General features: G+C 34.0%; 1 long non-coding RNA gene across 2 annotated transcripts; it reads right to left on the bottom strand.

The window, feature by feature from the left end:
* Window positions 1-8,962: 8,962 nt before the first annotated feature.
* LOC115987432 lies at window positions 8,963-13,119 on the bottom strand. 2 transcript variants are annotated; one of them, XR_004091088.1, is made up of 4 exons: window positions 12,658-13,119; window positions 11,516-11,677; window positions 10,198-10,293; window positions 8,963-9,456 (listed from the first exon to the last, which is right to left on the bottom strand). It is a non-coding gene; the product is annotated as an uncharacterized LOC115987432 (long non-coding RNA). The 2 variants fall into 2 exon arrangements; XR_004091086.1 differs by lacking the exon at window positions 12,658-13,119 and having other exon boundaries at window positions 11,516-11,941.
* Window positions 13,120-16,908: the final 3,789 nt, after the last annotated feature.

The raw sequence follows: 16,908 nt of genomic DNA on the forward strand, positions 1-16,908 counted from the left end.
TTGGAATTCTTGTGTGGTTGAGATCCTCACATGGTTTCATATACATGAAATAATTTTTATTGCTATATCTTATTTGGCAATTGGCTTTTCCAGTGCATACACTGGGGGCTAAGACAAGATTAAAAAAAATTTCCTTAGATATATCTTTCACTTGATGAAAATTAAGAAGTCTAGTGTAAACTTTATTGTACATAAGTTCAACCACTGTTATTTTCTTTGGCTTATGAACTATATGGTATATAGCAATTCAAACAACAATATAATTGGTGGCATGGTATGTGAATAATTTGCTACAATCTGAAATATTATACAATCTCTCACAATTTGAAAAAAGAATGAGGCAAAGATCAAGAGCATCCACCAGAAGAGCAAGGTCTTTAGCTAAAGCAAGGCGTGGAGATGTTCTTAAGCCTTCTAAGTCATGTCCTCAGGGAAGTTTCTATCTCTTAATACATTTTGAGAAGAATAGCTAACCTTGATTAGACTCTAAATCAATATGTTTTTATGATTCAATAATTTATGATATCATGGTCCCATTGGTAAGTCACTATTCATGGACTAAAAATCTTATGGGGCAAACATCTTGGTGTTATTCACCTTAGCCATAGCAAGCATGTACTACAATGCATAGAATATCTTTGGCAAAGTTCATGGGGGCTCCCCTCATTCAACCTATTTTGTAAAACAAACAAAATCTTGTTGACAAAGCTATGCTATCTTATATTAAGATTTAATATGCATTCATCACGATTTTTGTATGCTACTTTCAAAAAGGCATATTCTAGAATTGCTAGCAAAAAAAAAAAAAAAATGTTAGTGCTAAAAATATACTCTTAGCATCAAATGCGATACCAATATAATTTGGTTATACATATATATCTGCATATATTATTGTTAGTTTGACAAAGTTAATTTATTGAATACCAATCTACAGCCTAATACTAATATGAAGGTGAATTTTAATCTTTTGCAACATGTTAGTTCATTCCATGAAGGAAGTGTAGCAATTCCTTTGGAGTTTCCCTCAAGAATTATTTGATCTACACATTGGTTCTACAAACCAGAAAAGTGTCCAAAAAAAATTTATTTTCTCGTGCATGGGCTACAGGTAACCCACGAGCTCGGGGGGCTAATGTTGAAGGCTAAAATTTCACAAGAAAGCCCATTCCATGAAAAGTAAAGAAGGCCCAATTCAAGCAGCAAGAAGAATCAACATTAAGGTCCTATTTATGTTCAAATTTCCAGCAAAAAGGTCATTAAAAAGTCCAGCAAAATCCAGTGAAAGAATTGGGCCGGGATACCCAGAGGCTGCCAGAGGCTCGAGATCCCCAGAGGCTGCCAGAGGCCCGGGATCCTTAGGTAATGCAGCACAACTACTGTGGGATTGAGACAACTCAAGAAAGGTACCACGAAATACAAGAAATGAAGAACAGAGATGTCCTTCTCAAGTACCCAGTGGTGCAGCAAAGAATCAGAAAGTATAAAGCAAACATTCATGAACAAAGGAGCTATACCACAAGAAACCAAGAATGAGAAAATCATACGTAGAAGCAACTGGAAGAGAACTTTCAACCCAGCAGTAAAAGATTCCAACTATTTGGGAGTAATGACAGCAAGAAAATACAACCACAGCTAAGTCTGAAAAGTAAGAAATCTTAAAGGAAGAGAGATTGAAGGCTAGTTGCCCAAGGACGCCCCGGAATGGAAAGTCAGCAAGTGACTTTTAGAGAAACAGTATTAAAAGATGAAAACCATGAGAAAAAAGGGAAGAGACCAGCCCCTAAGAAAATGTCACAGCACGAGCTCTGAGGGGCAAAAGAGAGAAATCACTAGTACCTCAGAGCCCTAGAAAACACGCTATAAAAGGAAGAGAAAACCCATGTTGAACGGGGGGGAGGATTTTCAGTAGGAAGAATATCATAACAGAGTCATTAGAACTCTGTAAAATTTAAGAAAAACAAAGGAATGTCTCCCGGTATCCCAGAAACAGCCACTATAGCACATACTTGGATTCAAAAGGATTCAAACTTTGCAAGTCTTAGAGGCTTGAATAGCCATCAAAGTCTGTAATTTTTGAGTTTATTTGAACCTTGTATCACGTCTTAGTGAGCACATTTGTAATCCACAATCAAGAAAAATAATGAAATATCTCATATTGATTTGAGAATTTCTAACAATTACTTTGCATATTTTTTTATTGCTTCTTGCTGCTCAATACATATATATTCTTACTTGTAAAGCTGAGTCCCTGCCCAAGCAAAGCCACTCGGACTTGAGTTCCAAATCCCACAAGTCTTGTGCAAAAACATAAGTCTGTGAGAATTGGGGTCAGGATCCTCGTGGCCGAATCATTCTCATAAAATTCACTTACATATGTGTATGTGTATTAATATATATATATATATATATATATATCCTAATAGTGCAGAGAACCAGAGATTCTGGGTTCTTACAGGCCTAATACGCCTCGAGATCCCACGACAGTACGCCCGGAGTACCAAGTGAAGGAATTCTTTAGAATGTTTATACGATAAAATATAAGTCTTAAATATTCTATTTCAATCTCTTTCTCATTGTGAATATTATGAACATCTTTTACTTGTTTTGTAAGAGTAAAGGATCCTTTTACGATACTAAAATACTTATAATGGTATTTTATTGCTTAGGAGGAATCGCATTTTTGTCTTGAGGAGATTTATGTGACTTGCGCACAACTTGGTTCGTAATCAGCCCATATTTAGCTGCGGTGAACCAAGCCCAGTCCACCAAAATACAACTATTTGGCCCAGGATCCTTGGGCCTGTGTGCTAAAGAAAAAAAGCACTCTCACAACTATCAGCTCTTAGTGTTAAGGAAAGAGTTCACTCCTGATATGGATGCTCTAACCAAGGATTTTAACTCTGAAAGAAACAGAGTTAAAAGAGAAGCCTATAGAGCTAACCATACCTAAGAACAAAAAGAAGAAGTTTTGAAGAAATGGAAACTATTCATGAAAGAGGTATCCAGTGATTATCCTTTCTTTGAATACTTTGAGAAACATTTTAAATGGCATAAAAAATCTTGTGTCACAGCCAAACTTCCAGCTAATCCTAAACCACCAACAAGTGTTAGGAATCCCTCACAAAGAGTAGAGAAATCAGTCTCCACTTCACCAAAAGTAAATGTCTTAGAAGCCCACATATCCTCTAGCAATTCTAGTAGACCCTCCTCAGAAGATGAAAAGGAGAAAGACCAACTAGATGACCAGCTTCAAGATTCACCCCCAATCCTTCCTAAGAAAAGGGTATCCAAATACAGAGGAAAAGAAACCTCTAAAGATTTCCACAGGAAAAGAACAGTTTCCAGGCAATATTGAAAACAGAAATTCAAAAATGTTGATTTCTATAAGAAAGGAAACCCCAAATCCATAGAAAACCTCAAACCTAAAGCAAAAGGAAAATGCTTTAATTGTGAGAAGAAAGGACATTTCAAGAAAGAATGTCCAGGGAAGGCCAAATCCCCTACCAACTCCCTAATCAGTGATGAAATCTTCAAACTCTTAGAACTTGACCGCCCAGAAAGTGAGTCCAGTGAAGAAGAGAAACACCAGTTGCATAGGACATCCTCTGAAACCTCTAGAGTATCTTCTAGCTCCTCTAGTGGCACAGATGAAATCCTAGCTTGCCAAGATAGTTGTTGCAGAAACAAGACTATCAATGTCCTTTCTAAGCAAGAAGAATTGCTCTTAGATCTCATAGAATAGATCGAAGACCCAGTCACCAAAGCTCAAAGACTCAGTGAGTTCCACAAAACCCTAGTTAAGGAAGTCAGTACATCCAAACCTAGGATCCAAGAACCCAAAGTTGATTTGGAAAAAATCTACAATAAGTTTACCAAATTCAAGAGAGAGATAACAGTCCAAGATCTCCAGAAAGAGATTAAGGATACCAAATCAAATGTGAGAAACCTTAAGCAAGAATTAACCATCCTTAGGGTTGATCACAGTCTCATGGACTAGAGAGTCAAATAGTTAGAGAATACTTCTCATCGAGGAAATGAAGAAGGAACCTCATTACAGAACCCTTCTGATGAAGAAGTAGATGAAATAGTTAACCCTACTGCAGATATGGGACAAGAACCAACCAATGAATCGTTCTTGTAAACCATCAGTAGAATTAACTTCCAAAAATGGCACTCCAAAGTCAGGATTGTCATCAGCAAAGATTTTCAATTTGAGGTAGTAGCCTTAATAGATTCAGACGCTGATCTCAACTGCATCCAAGAAGGAATCATCTCCTCTAAATACTTCTGGAAAACCAAAGAAAGGTTAACTTCCGCAAGTGGAGGAAAAATGCAGATTGAATTCAAAATCCCAAAAGCACATGTTTGCCAAGACAATGCGTGTTTCAAAACCACCTTTGTTCTTGTTAAGAATATGATAGATAGGGTCATCTTAGGAAACCCATTCATGTGTCTTTTGTATCCTTTCATCACGGATAGTGAAGGAATCACTACCCATCCTTTTGGCCAACCAGTCAGGTTTAAGTTTCTTAGGAGCCCAGAGCCTAAAGACATCAACAAACTCCAAGAAGTCTCTATCTCTAAGACCCTTAACCTCATCAATGCCAAAATTCCTTCAGAAAAGCCAAATCAAGAAAAGAACCTTGATCACTCATGTGTCATTTCATGCATCCAGCATAAAAATATTTGCTCCATGACATCTCATGATTTTAACAAAAATGTTTTCAAAAATAACCATTTTATTAATACATGGCAGGAAGAAAAGCAAATATCTCATTTTACTTGCCCCACTAGTAAGTGGAAAATGGCTTCTTCAAGTAGGAACAAAGGAAAAGCTCCTATCCAGGGTTTTCCTTATCAAAGGCATGAAGGCGCTTCTTCTGGAACAGAACCCAGGGAAGCAACATCCCTTCAAGAACCTGTTCCACTTAGAATAATATTTTCCAGTGGTAATGTGGCCATCACCTTACATGAAGTTTTATCCAGGAATTTCCAATTTGAGAATGGAGTGTACACAGACCTTCCACCCTCCACCAAAATTATCCTTGATAACCTTTAGAGAGCCTTTACCTAAAGCAACAATCACCTTTTTTCAAAAAACCCTCAAAGCTAGAAATACACCTAGTAAATCTTGAGGCAGAAATTGAAATGTTTCAGATCTAAGGTTAGATCCAAAAATTGGAAGATAAAGGTAGTCTAGGTTGTAATTGATTTCTTAGGCTTTAATCCAGAATGATGAATAGGATGTTTAGAAGGAGTGATTCATTCACCAGCATTAGATTTAGCAGTACAACCCTCCCTGAGATCCCTCAAGATGATGGAATGATAAACTTGGAGTCGTACCAGCTCTCAGATCTAGATCAGAAGTTAGGAGATTGGAACATACCAAAGGTACCCACAAACCAGGTCTATAAGTCATCATCGTGGTCCTTGAAAAAGACTTTCAAAACAGACTACCATGTTAGGACTATAGAACAAGTTTATAGCATCAACAAGGAGTATGAAACATGCTACTTGTTATCCCCTGCAGCAGTGAAAGCCCACAGGGAAAAAGATCATAAATTCCTCCACATTGGTCTAGTCCAAGTAGGAGTAAAACCATTGATCAGAGAAGGGTTGAACAACTCAATCCTTATGACCCTTAGAGACACTCGTCATCTTAGATTTTATGACAGCCTCTTAGGTACCATGGAATTCAGTTTGAGCAGCGGACCAATCCATTTTGATTGTTTCCCCAATCGAGAGAGAGAGAGAGAGAGAGAGAGAGAGAGAGAGAATTATGAGGAAGCTAACACATTGTGACCCGTTGATAATGAGATAAAACAAACAATTTTAGTTAATTAAGAATCTGTTTGGGAATAACTTATTTAGCTGAAACTTAAAATTTTTTGTTGAAAACGTGCTAAAGCATGCTTGTACCTTGAAAAAAATTTGAAAATGTGAGAAAATACGGGGAAAAGTGAAGTTTTTAAAAACTGTACATAAAAACTAAAAGTTAAAAACTGAGCTTATAAGCTCTAGCGAAACACACTCTAAGATATAAACTAGAATACTTAGGGTCCATTTGGTAAGAAATTTTTAGTAACGTTATTTAAATTTTATAGAAATGCATGTGGATGAAAAAGTGTATGAAAATACGTATTGTAGTGTTTAAACAACAGTTTTCGTTGTTTAAACACAGTTACCAAACAGAATCTTACTGGTCTGCTAAATATCTTAACACCTCATTTGGGCGGGAGAAAGGGAGCATGACCACAGTAGCATTTCTTCGACTACGATTGATTATCGACTTCAAATATTCACACGACATAGGGAGCATGACCGTAGTAGCATTTCCTCCATTACGATTGATTAACGACCTCGAATATTCACTAGCTAAAGGTGTCTGACGAACAAAATTTTGAAAATTAATAATTTTCCAGCATGAAGGATCAAGGCTCGCTCTATCCTCTATACCACGACTTGCACACAAAGGGAATGTCATATAGCAATGACTCCGTGCCCACTCTTGTAAGAACATTCAACAAATAGTCCTTTTCCAGATCCTCCCATTTTGTTCTAGCCATCTATAATGTACATAGCTCAATCAAAATAAAAATTATTATTTACAAAACAAACTACAGAAGTACAAATAACACTGAAATTCCTTATGGAGAGCGAAACACTTTACCTGGATAAACCTTTTCTGCGCAATACCACACCACAAAGTGACGGGCAAGCGCGAAAAGAAGCCAAGAAGAAAGGTAACCGTTCAGGTTGCCCGGCATTGAAACAAACGAATTTTGGGCCAACGCTTTTATTACGCTCCGTCTCTAGCAAAAACAAAGGCCCAGAGAGCAGCTTCACCTTTTGTCAAGCATATATAATATATATAGCCTATGTCACAGTTGTTTCATATATATTAATTATATATTAAAAACTTTAGATATCAAATTAGAATTAAATTAGTCTAATTCTGTGTCACGTGTCGCATTTAATCTAAATTTTTAAATTTTTGTACCAAGTGAATTAATTCAATATAGAAAACAATGAGTCCAATTTAAATAAATCATAAAAAAACTAATCATATATATATATATATATAGAGAGAGAGAGAGAGAGAGAGTTTAAATGATTTCATATTTATGGGCCATTTTTTGTGTAACTAAAAATAATTCAAATTTATAATTTATTTATGTAATATACCATGACTATGTACAATCCATTACTAAGTAATTAATATATATAAAATCAAAGTTTAGAGAAAATTCAGTTAGAATCAAAATTAGATTTTCTTTTTGTTAGCTTTCCATACAAATTAAATTGTTTAGATTTTTGCTATTAATTTTTCTCTAAAATAATGAACATTTTTTTTATACTATTAATATTTAGAAGATTTTGGATGTAATAATCTGTAATTGAGCTGAAGAATCTCATGCAACTATTCTTATTCAATTTAGGAGATACTATTGGATCAATTTATTATTTTATTTTGTGTTGTATTTCGTAGAATTTCACGGATAGTAATTGTGAATTGATATTGTATATATAGTATCCAATAGTGATTTTCAAAATTATATACATGATATCAGTGTAAAGAAAAATTTGGCCTAACCAATATCATGAAAATTGTAAGGAAAAACCATTTTAGTACCTCAAAATGTCCTAGTCGAACTAATGTCTTATATGTTTAATAACTCAAGATAATATCAATAGCACCGCTATAAATTATGCAGCTAGTACTAGCTAAAGTAAAAAATCAGTTGGTAATAATGAATATACCATTTTAGTACAGGATAAGATGAATCATTACCCTATGATTAAAAAACAAAATCGTAGTAAAAAGATAAAAAGACATTCCACTGTTATCTTTTGGAGAAAACAGAAACAAAAGTAAATTGGCACAGATTAGAGATTGTACCTGAGAAACCAAGAACTATGTTAATGTGAGAGAGGTTATACTGAAACGGAAGACTAGGTCCCATATAGAAAGCAAGTTTATTTATACAATGGACACATCAGGATGGGATGGATTCTAATTTCTATCCAACTAACTAGTGAACGTTCTAAGAGTCTAGTCGATCTACATACATAGTAATAACAGTCGGTTGAAGATATCGTTGTTTCCGGGGATTTTTTTTTAATTATTTTTAAAAGATTGAAAGTTGTTTTCGGAGTTACTTACAATGTAACGTAAGAGCAACCACATAAACTCTTGCAAAATCTTGCAAAATACAAAAAGTAGCTTATTTTACATATTTTGACCAAAAAAATACACACATCGGTGGGTGTAAAATTATGCATAAATGCAAAAGTGTTACAATAACCGGGCATATATGCACGATTACTATAGCACTTCTATATGTTATTTTAGCATTATTTCTCTCCCTTCACATTCTCTCTTCCAATTACTCTCTTCAGCTCATGCATAATAGATGAATTGATATAGGTGTTTTGTAAAAATGATGGTGTAAAATAAAAAAAAGTAAATATTTTTTTTGTGTAAAATGGACAAATTTTTTAGAAGAACTGATGGGCTCAGCTCCACTATGTAGATAGCAAATCCATTTAACTGGCTGGGCACTGTGCTAATCAATGATGGGCCTATGGTATGGGTCTAACCCAAAGAAATTGAGGGGCCTAACTTCCTAAGCATTTGGACAGGGTGATTGTGGAAAAGGGGATGCGTTGCCGTGAATTTAAACTCCCTTTTAAACCGGGTGAATAGAGAGAGGAAAAAGGTGTCGTTTGATTTAGCCAAATCATTTCTTAATCAACATTTTGAAGGGACCCAGTTTGTGTAGATCTCCCCAAAGTAGTTAAAAGTCCAATTTAAAGCAAACCATGAGAAATGGTCAGGCTAAGTGGGTTGCGCTGTATGTTTAGCGGACACTTTGGTAAGAGGGGTCATTTAGAAGACAACAAATTAAAACAGTGCCCAAAAAAAAAAAACAAAAAAATAAAAACATTTACTTGACTGAAATAAAGCAAGCCTTTGAAAGTATGGTGCTTCTGGCTCAACAATCATTTGAAAGCTGGCGTTTTTTTTTTTTTTTTTTTCCTGTTAATCAGACTAATCTACTTATTAGAATAGAGATGAAAGCAGAGCCTCTCTATCATCTCGTTCAAGAGATTCCTTTGCGTGTACCAATTGTAATAAACGAAAGACGGCTCTGAACCCACGTGCTGGAAATTAGTAATATGTGAAGCAAGGTCCAGTAACTGGTCATCACATTCAAACGATAAAGAATCCCTAACATCCAAATGCACAAGCTTCTTGCAGCCCTGTAGAATTTTCTTTATACCATGACTTGCACACAAATGGAATGTCATATAGCAAGGACTCCGTGCCCACTATTGTAAGAATATTCACCAAACAGTCCGTTTGCAAATCCTCCCATTTTGGTCCAGCCATCTGCCAATTAAGTTATTTCTATTGATAAAATCTCTTGTTGTCAAAAAATATTCGATTCCAACCTACACAAAAAGTTAATTGGCTTCTTAGCATAATGATAAAAAACTATAATCAGCAATAACGCTATAGGTTAAAAGTTGAAATTATTTCTCAAAAAATGCATTAATAAAATTCTTGTTTACAAAATAAACTGCAAATAAAACTGAATTTTCTTATAAAGACTGTTTCATATACTAGTCAAAGTCAAAATTCAAAACAGTTGGTAATAATGAATACCATTTAAGAATAGAATAGGGAAAATCATAGTGCTAATTAAGAAGAAGAAAAAAATAAACGCGGCCTAAAGGCCGCAGCTTAAAGCCTATAGCCGCGTTTTCTAACCGCGGCTATAGGATTCGGCCCTATAGCTGCGTTTTTGGAAACGCAGCAGTAGACCCCAACCTATAGCCACGTTCAAAACGCCGCTCAAGCCTAACCTATAGCAACTTCACAGACAGACTGCAACTTCACAAATGACAAAGGATCAAACAGGACACAAATCATCAAAGAAACCCATGTTGGAGGTTGAGGAGAGGGGAGTTGTTCTTTGCAATTAAGCAAAATCAAAACAAAGTGATTAGAAAATAAGTTACTTTGTGGAAGAAAATTGAAGAAATTTGAGCTATCATTTGTAAGGCATGAAAAGATGTTCAGGCTCTATGCTGTAAAATATACCTGTGTATGTGCCAATACACATCAAATCAGAACCAAAAATGTTTCAATTATTGCATTTTGCAGATTTCTAATGATACTCAAAAATATACCTGGGTATGTGCCTATACTCAGTGCCAATTTCAGGTGCTCTACCTAGTAAATACCAACTTGCCTCCTTAGTTGGTTCCTAACCTCCTCTTAATATCCTGCAAAAAGTATTTTGACTGTCAAACTTCCTGTCAAGATGGTCAAACTAACTAAAATAATAAGCAAGATGTGGGAAAATAAATAATAGGAGAGAAAGTGAAGCAAAGGATATGGCCACTAAAAACACAAGCATTAGTGACAAGATTATGGCCACTATTATAAGCCCAGCCTGCTTCACCAACCCATGCAACGGCTTGTGTCCCACTATTCTTCAGAATTATATGTAGGCTACCAAATTATTAGCTATTAGTCTTGAACTTTTGATCATTATGACAACTTGAAACATCCTTTTATTCTTCCTTGTAGAAATTATTTCAGGTCATTAGTTTAAATTGAGGTCCTAAGTATCAGACTCATAATAATTGGATCGAGACAAGGGACACAAACATTATACAATTGAAAATGATTCAAATTATAACTAGGCAGGACAATCAAGAAAATGCCATTGTTAGGGAATCAAGAAAATTCCAATCTCTTTTTTGTCGACTTTTTTTCATTTCTTTTCATAGTAAAAAAATGACAATTTGCTAGGCAATGATTAAAAACTCATCCCACAAATAAATGTTTTACTGGCTAACAATAATAGAAGCAAGATGACTAAAAATCTTTGACTCCTTTTTCTTTTTATAACTTACAATAAATTGTTGCCAACCTTAATTTCTAGCCCATAAGGACACAAGGCCAGCATTGATGATGAGTAAAGTGCTTATATAATTACTTGGAATCTTCTAATAATTACATAAAATGCCTATCATTTCTCTTTATTTCTCTTTATTTTTTATAATTTTTTTTGAGAAGATCCTTTTTTTATAGGATTTTTTTTGTTTAATTGTACATATTATATATATAAAATATATAGCATATAATTAAATTGCCTATCAAACCATCCAACATTGGAACTGACACATAATGACTAACACACAAAAACTCCCAAACTATCCTTATAGCGTAGCTTCAAAGGTTTTTATTTTTATTTTTAATATAGTTGGGAGATGTAAGGTGCATACAACTTAGTAGCTGAAAAGAAGACTAGTTGAAATGCGCAATCTATATGAGTATATAGAGAGCAGCCAACACAATACAAAAGAATTAAGTAATATAAATTTAAGTTAAAATATAAGAAATATCACTTGTAAGGCATAAATGTGCAAAATGCTAAAACCAATACGCCTCAGATAAATAAGTTGCCAATAAGCTTTAGCTCAAATGGTGAGAACGAACTAGTGATGGTGTGTGGTGAGAACGAACTTGAGAAGGACGCCATGTTGTTTGGCAAATTGTACTACCTTCTCAGCCTCTACTACTTTCAAATCCAAGCTTCCTAATAACCATAGTTTGACGGACACATCTCAAGTGGGATAGAACAAAAACCAATGTGTTTGCCTGCACTTGATCAAGCACAAATCATGAAACTAACGGGTCATTCAACCCGCAAGGATAGGCCCTCTCATAATTTGGATCAAAACCTCAAAACAAATTATGCTTACCTAAGTTGCTAACATTAAAAAACAAATTATCGTCCAATTTTCATAAACAAAATCCAAAGCCCAGATAAAAGCATTCACAAAACAAAAAACAAAGGGCCACAATCTTAGCTCATATTTTCTCTACAGCCACAAATTCAGCATGTAAATCAAAATAATAATTAAAAAAAAAGTGGGTCTACCAAACAATCATTCAATTAACAAAATTCAATTAATATGAGAACTCAATAAAGAAAGAAAGAAAAAAAAAAAGAAAGCCTGAAACTTTGAAGGTAATTCGCCCATCCCATACACTCTTGGTAATTAAATGGAAGAATCTTTTAGGACTGGCCCTAAGGTATTGATTAAGAGACTTGAATTTAGGACCCCATGGATGGCATGAGGCCATGAACCATTAGACTGACCCCTTGGATGTAAGTTTAAAATTAATTTCCTCTACATTAGACCTTGAAATTTTCTATCCATTTCCCCCTCATCTATTAAAGCTGTACATAGTAGCATAAGACAATCCAATGTTGCAACGTTGATTTTGGGAGCTAAATTTAAAACATCAAGAACTAAACTTTTCAATGTTAAATAAACTAATGAAGTATAAGATAACTATATATTCCAAGTCTATGGTGCTTAGCTTCAGGTCAACCATTTTACCCTCTCATCTATGAAAGCTGATCAGATATATTAAGTATTCAAACCAAAAAAGAAAAGAAAAAAAAAAGTAAAAACTCTCCATATGCTTATCTGGAGAGCTTTGAAAGTAGAAGAATATGAAAATATCCAAAAACTGTAGACCTCACCTTCAAGTCTTCAACTTTCTTTTTCATTCATCTCAGAAACCAAACAGAGAAAAAGGGAAAGATAATAGAAGAGAGACCCATTTACCAAGAAGCCACGGAAAGCAATTTGGATCTGGATAGCCAACCATTCTTTTCTTATAGCCCTGAAATCCTTCGGATGAGCACGAACCACTGTGGCCATTGCAGCTGTAAAAGCATCAGCCACTGGAGAATCAGACCCTTCAGAAGCTGCTCTGTGGTTTCCTTTGAAACGTTTCCATGAGGACCCCAAATCCCCTGAAGAACTCCTCCATAGCCTCCATTTCTTGCTCTTGCCACTCACCCTCTCCTAAACACAACACAAAGTTTCAGACTTTATGCATAAACAGAGAATGAAAGTGTTAGAAAGTAGGAGGTCCAAAGGTGAGGAAGGTCTAAAGGTGGGGGAGGTCTGAAGGTAGGGGATCTGAAGCAATAATGGGTGAGATCGGCGAAGGCTGGGCAACAATGGCCTCGGGCGAGATTGGCAATGGCTGAAGAGATTGGTGGCGGCTGGAGAGGGTGAGACCATTAGTTTTTTTTTTTTTTTTTTTATACCAAACCTGTAGCTGCGTTTTTGCGTTTGAAGAAACGCAGCTACAGACATGCTTTAAGCCGCGTTTAAAGAAATCGCGGCTCTAGGAATGACTTAGGCCGTGTTTTCTAAACGCGGCTCTAGGAAATATTTAAATAAAAAACGGATGGGTCTATAGCCGCGTTTTTAAAACGCGGCCTAAGCCCAACCCACAAAAACGCAGCTCAAACCTCCAAAAACGCGGCTATAGAGTTGAGCTTTGGCCTGCGTTTAGCAAACGCCGCTCAAGGAGAGTCTATAGCTGCGTTTTTGTAAACGCCGCCTATAAAAACGCGGCTACAGCCCGCGTTTTTTGTAGTCGTAGTAGTAAAAACTAAAAAGATACATACATTCTACTGTTGAAGAAAATCAGAAAACAGAAACAAAATATAATCGGCCAGGAGATTGTACCTCTAAAACCAAGAACTATATATGTGAGACTGTGAGAGAGTGAGAGTTTATACTGATACGGAAGAGTAAATCCTGTATAATATATACTCCTACAATTACAAAACTAAGAATCAATTCAAAGTCGCACCAGCAAAGGACACGGGATGGATTCTCTCCAACTAGTGAACGTTTCAAGACTAGTCTGATCTAGATAGTGATAAGTAAGGAAATCTCGGGATAAAGGTACGTATGATATTGGGACGAAAAGAAGGGAAAATTAATAGATACTCTCGAAGTACCATAAATGTGTACTCCTTCCTCTCACATGAATTGTGGGTCCTACCATAAATTTAATTAGTGAGACCCATCATTCATGTGAGAGGAGGGAGTACGCATTTATGGTACTCCGGAAATATACAATAATTTCTCGAAAAGAAGGGTGTGATAACTGATAATAGCCCATTTTTCCCTTTTTATCTATACTCTATATTCCCTTTTTTTATCCCCTATCCAATATCCAATGATTTCTCCTAACATCACCTGCCATTGGGCTCTACTAACGTCTAATAGCAGCACATCATATACGATATAATAAAAATTTGGCTTAGAAGTTATGGTTGCGTCAAGTGACTTTACTAAATTGCAGAAATTTTTTAAAATTTTTAGATTTTAAAAATATATATATATATATATATATAATTTTTCTTCTCCTATAATTTCTAAATTGATAAAAATCTTAATTTCATTACAATCCAAATTCTAGATATCAATTTTTTTCCCTCTTTTCACGTATATATAGTTCATTTTTTATGGGATAGTTTTGTAACTATCCTAAAGTACAAAAACTACATTAAAAGAAACCCCTAAAAAAAACTATATTAAAAACAATTTTAAAAATTAAACCTACAATATGAGAGGGAATGCATAATTTTGAATTTAAGTTAAACTCTATCAACTAAAAAATTGCAGTAATTTTTTTAGATAGAAACAACACAACCTAATTATTCTTATTAACTTTCTCAACCAAAAAAAAGAAGAAGTTATTCTTATCAACTTTTTCTCTATTGTTTTATTAATTTTTTAGATAAATATAAAAGCTTAACTGTGGATATGAAATTTTTTTAGAAATAATGAAGTAACACTACTACCACAAATATAATTTTATTAGGAAAAAATATGTAATTACATAAATAGCATTTTATATGTAATAGGATTTTCTTTATTCTTATCTTCTCCTTCCATAATATATCTTCTTCTTCGTGGAATAAAACTCACACCAAATTGTGAATTCCCGAATTCCCAAGGAAACGTCTCTTCCTCTAGCTACACAAGTATATATTTCTTTTCTTTTCTTTCGCTTTTTTTTTCACAAAGCTGCATTCTAATTCAAGAGTAAAGAGCAATAAATTCAATGATAATAATAAATAGAGCCTTTAGGTAAATCTATAAATATTATTTTCTACAAGTATATATCTTTGGTACTTGTATACATATATATTGCGTCTTATAATTGTTTATAGGACCTTTTGCTTTCTATACCTTGTGTTGTCTTACTCTTATTATGAGCTAGAAGCCTAGAACTTGCATTTTATGAATTTGGAAGGACAAATTTTTAAACTCTTTTAAGAAAGGTAGATTCATATGTTGGCTTGCTTTCTAAATCATGAGTTATTCTCTTTTGATAAATAATTCTCATATATATATAGACAAATACACACATGTTGTGGTGGTTACCTAATGATGTACAATATATTTTATTCAAGCACACTACATATATTATGTATTAGGATAATTAATTTAGAGTTTCAAGTTTCTCACTACTTAATTAGTAAAGTATTTCATAAATAAACCCCCTTTTTTACATTCAATTCTAATTAAAATAATTTTTAATTTTTTTATAATCTATATTTAACATCAAAATATATATTTTAATTTATATATAATTTTTTATCAAGGCATTTAATTTATATTTTTTTATTAAACCGTGCATCGTACGGGCATAATTCTAGTAATTTTATAAAAATTTCAAGAAACTACACCATTGCAAAACTACACCATTGTATGATTTGCTCTTGTATGACTTAAATTTGTGTTACAATTTGATGAAGAAGCCATTGCTTGAACATGCAATGGCTTACAAAAAATTTGTAAGACAGTTTCAGATATTGCAAAAAAATAACTCAAAAATTTAGATATTAAAACTTCTGAAAGACCAAAAAAAATAAAAAAAATAAAAATCAGATGATTTACTGCTTAGAAATTATTGAAACAAAACAAAATATATACAACTAAACAATAGAGAAATATAAAAGAAAGATGAGTTACATTCAAAAGAATAATTTCAATTATTGCAAACTTTTTTATCTTGTAAAAAACGGTTAAAGAGAGTTTGGTGGTTCATGTACGAAAATTAATTTTTTAATAATACACGAAAAACCATAAAACAATTTTTTTTTTTTTTTTAACAAAGTAGAGGAGAAGAAAATAACATAAGAAGAGCTCATGCCTCTACTCGGCTTTAAAAAAAATATATTGGGGTTTGCTTTGCTTTTATAGTGTTCATGATTAACCTCGCAAATTTGGAGATAAATTATCAATGTTTGAATTTGAGTTTAACTTGGACTTGTTAGAGAGATAGAATTTCACTCCTTGTTAAGTTTGGATTAAACAAAAATAATTTAAAAAAAAAATGATAATGGTGAGTTTGAGTTTAAGTTAGACTTATTAGAGAAATAGAGTTTCACTCCTTGTTAAGTTTGGACTAAATAAAAATAATTTTATTTAAATATTATGCTGACGTGGAAAATTGTGAAAGTATCAGAGGTTTCGATTTTATATATATATATATATATATATATATATATGAGTTATTTGATTGCACCTAAGCCTAGTTCCCAGGAAGAAAACGAGGAGTTTACTACGACCCGCAAAGCTTGAGCGTTTTGCTTCCCTAAACCAGAAGTCAACTGCAACTTGAACCTAGGAGCAAGTTTACAAAGCAAGCCCCGAAGAGCGAGGGACTCTATCAAAGTATCTATTGGTGATCAACTAGTATTCTCTCTAATTTCAAACCAAAGCTACAAGCATTAATTCATAGTTCGGTTAGCATAAGCTGGAGTTGTAGTAAGTGCCTTCCTCACGCCCACGTACACCCCATCAGTCGAATTAATAAATTCAAAGTCTTCTCAATATCGAAAATTTATTATATTATTTTTGTAGTTAGATATATTTATATCTCTACTCTACATGTATAATAAGTGTTTGTGGGGTGTAGGGGTAAGGGCTGGGATTTAGGTCTCTGGAAGAGAGTTTCACACACATATACACTTAGATTATTCTAGAGTAGAATTTCTA

This window comes from Quercus lobata, chromosome 1 (genome assembly GCF_001633185.2).
Source record: "Quercus lobata isolate SW786 chromosome 1, ValleyOak3.0 Primary Assembly, whole genome shotgun sequence".
In the NCBI taxonomy this organism is placed as follows: domain Eukaryota; kingdom Viridiplantae; phylum Streptophyta; class Magnoliopsida; order Fagales; family Fagaceae; genus Quercus; species Quercus lobata.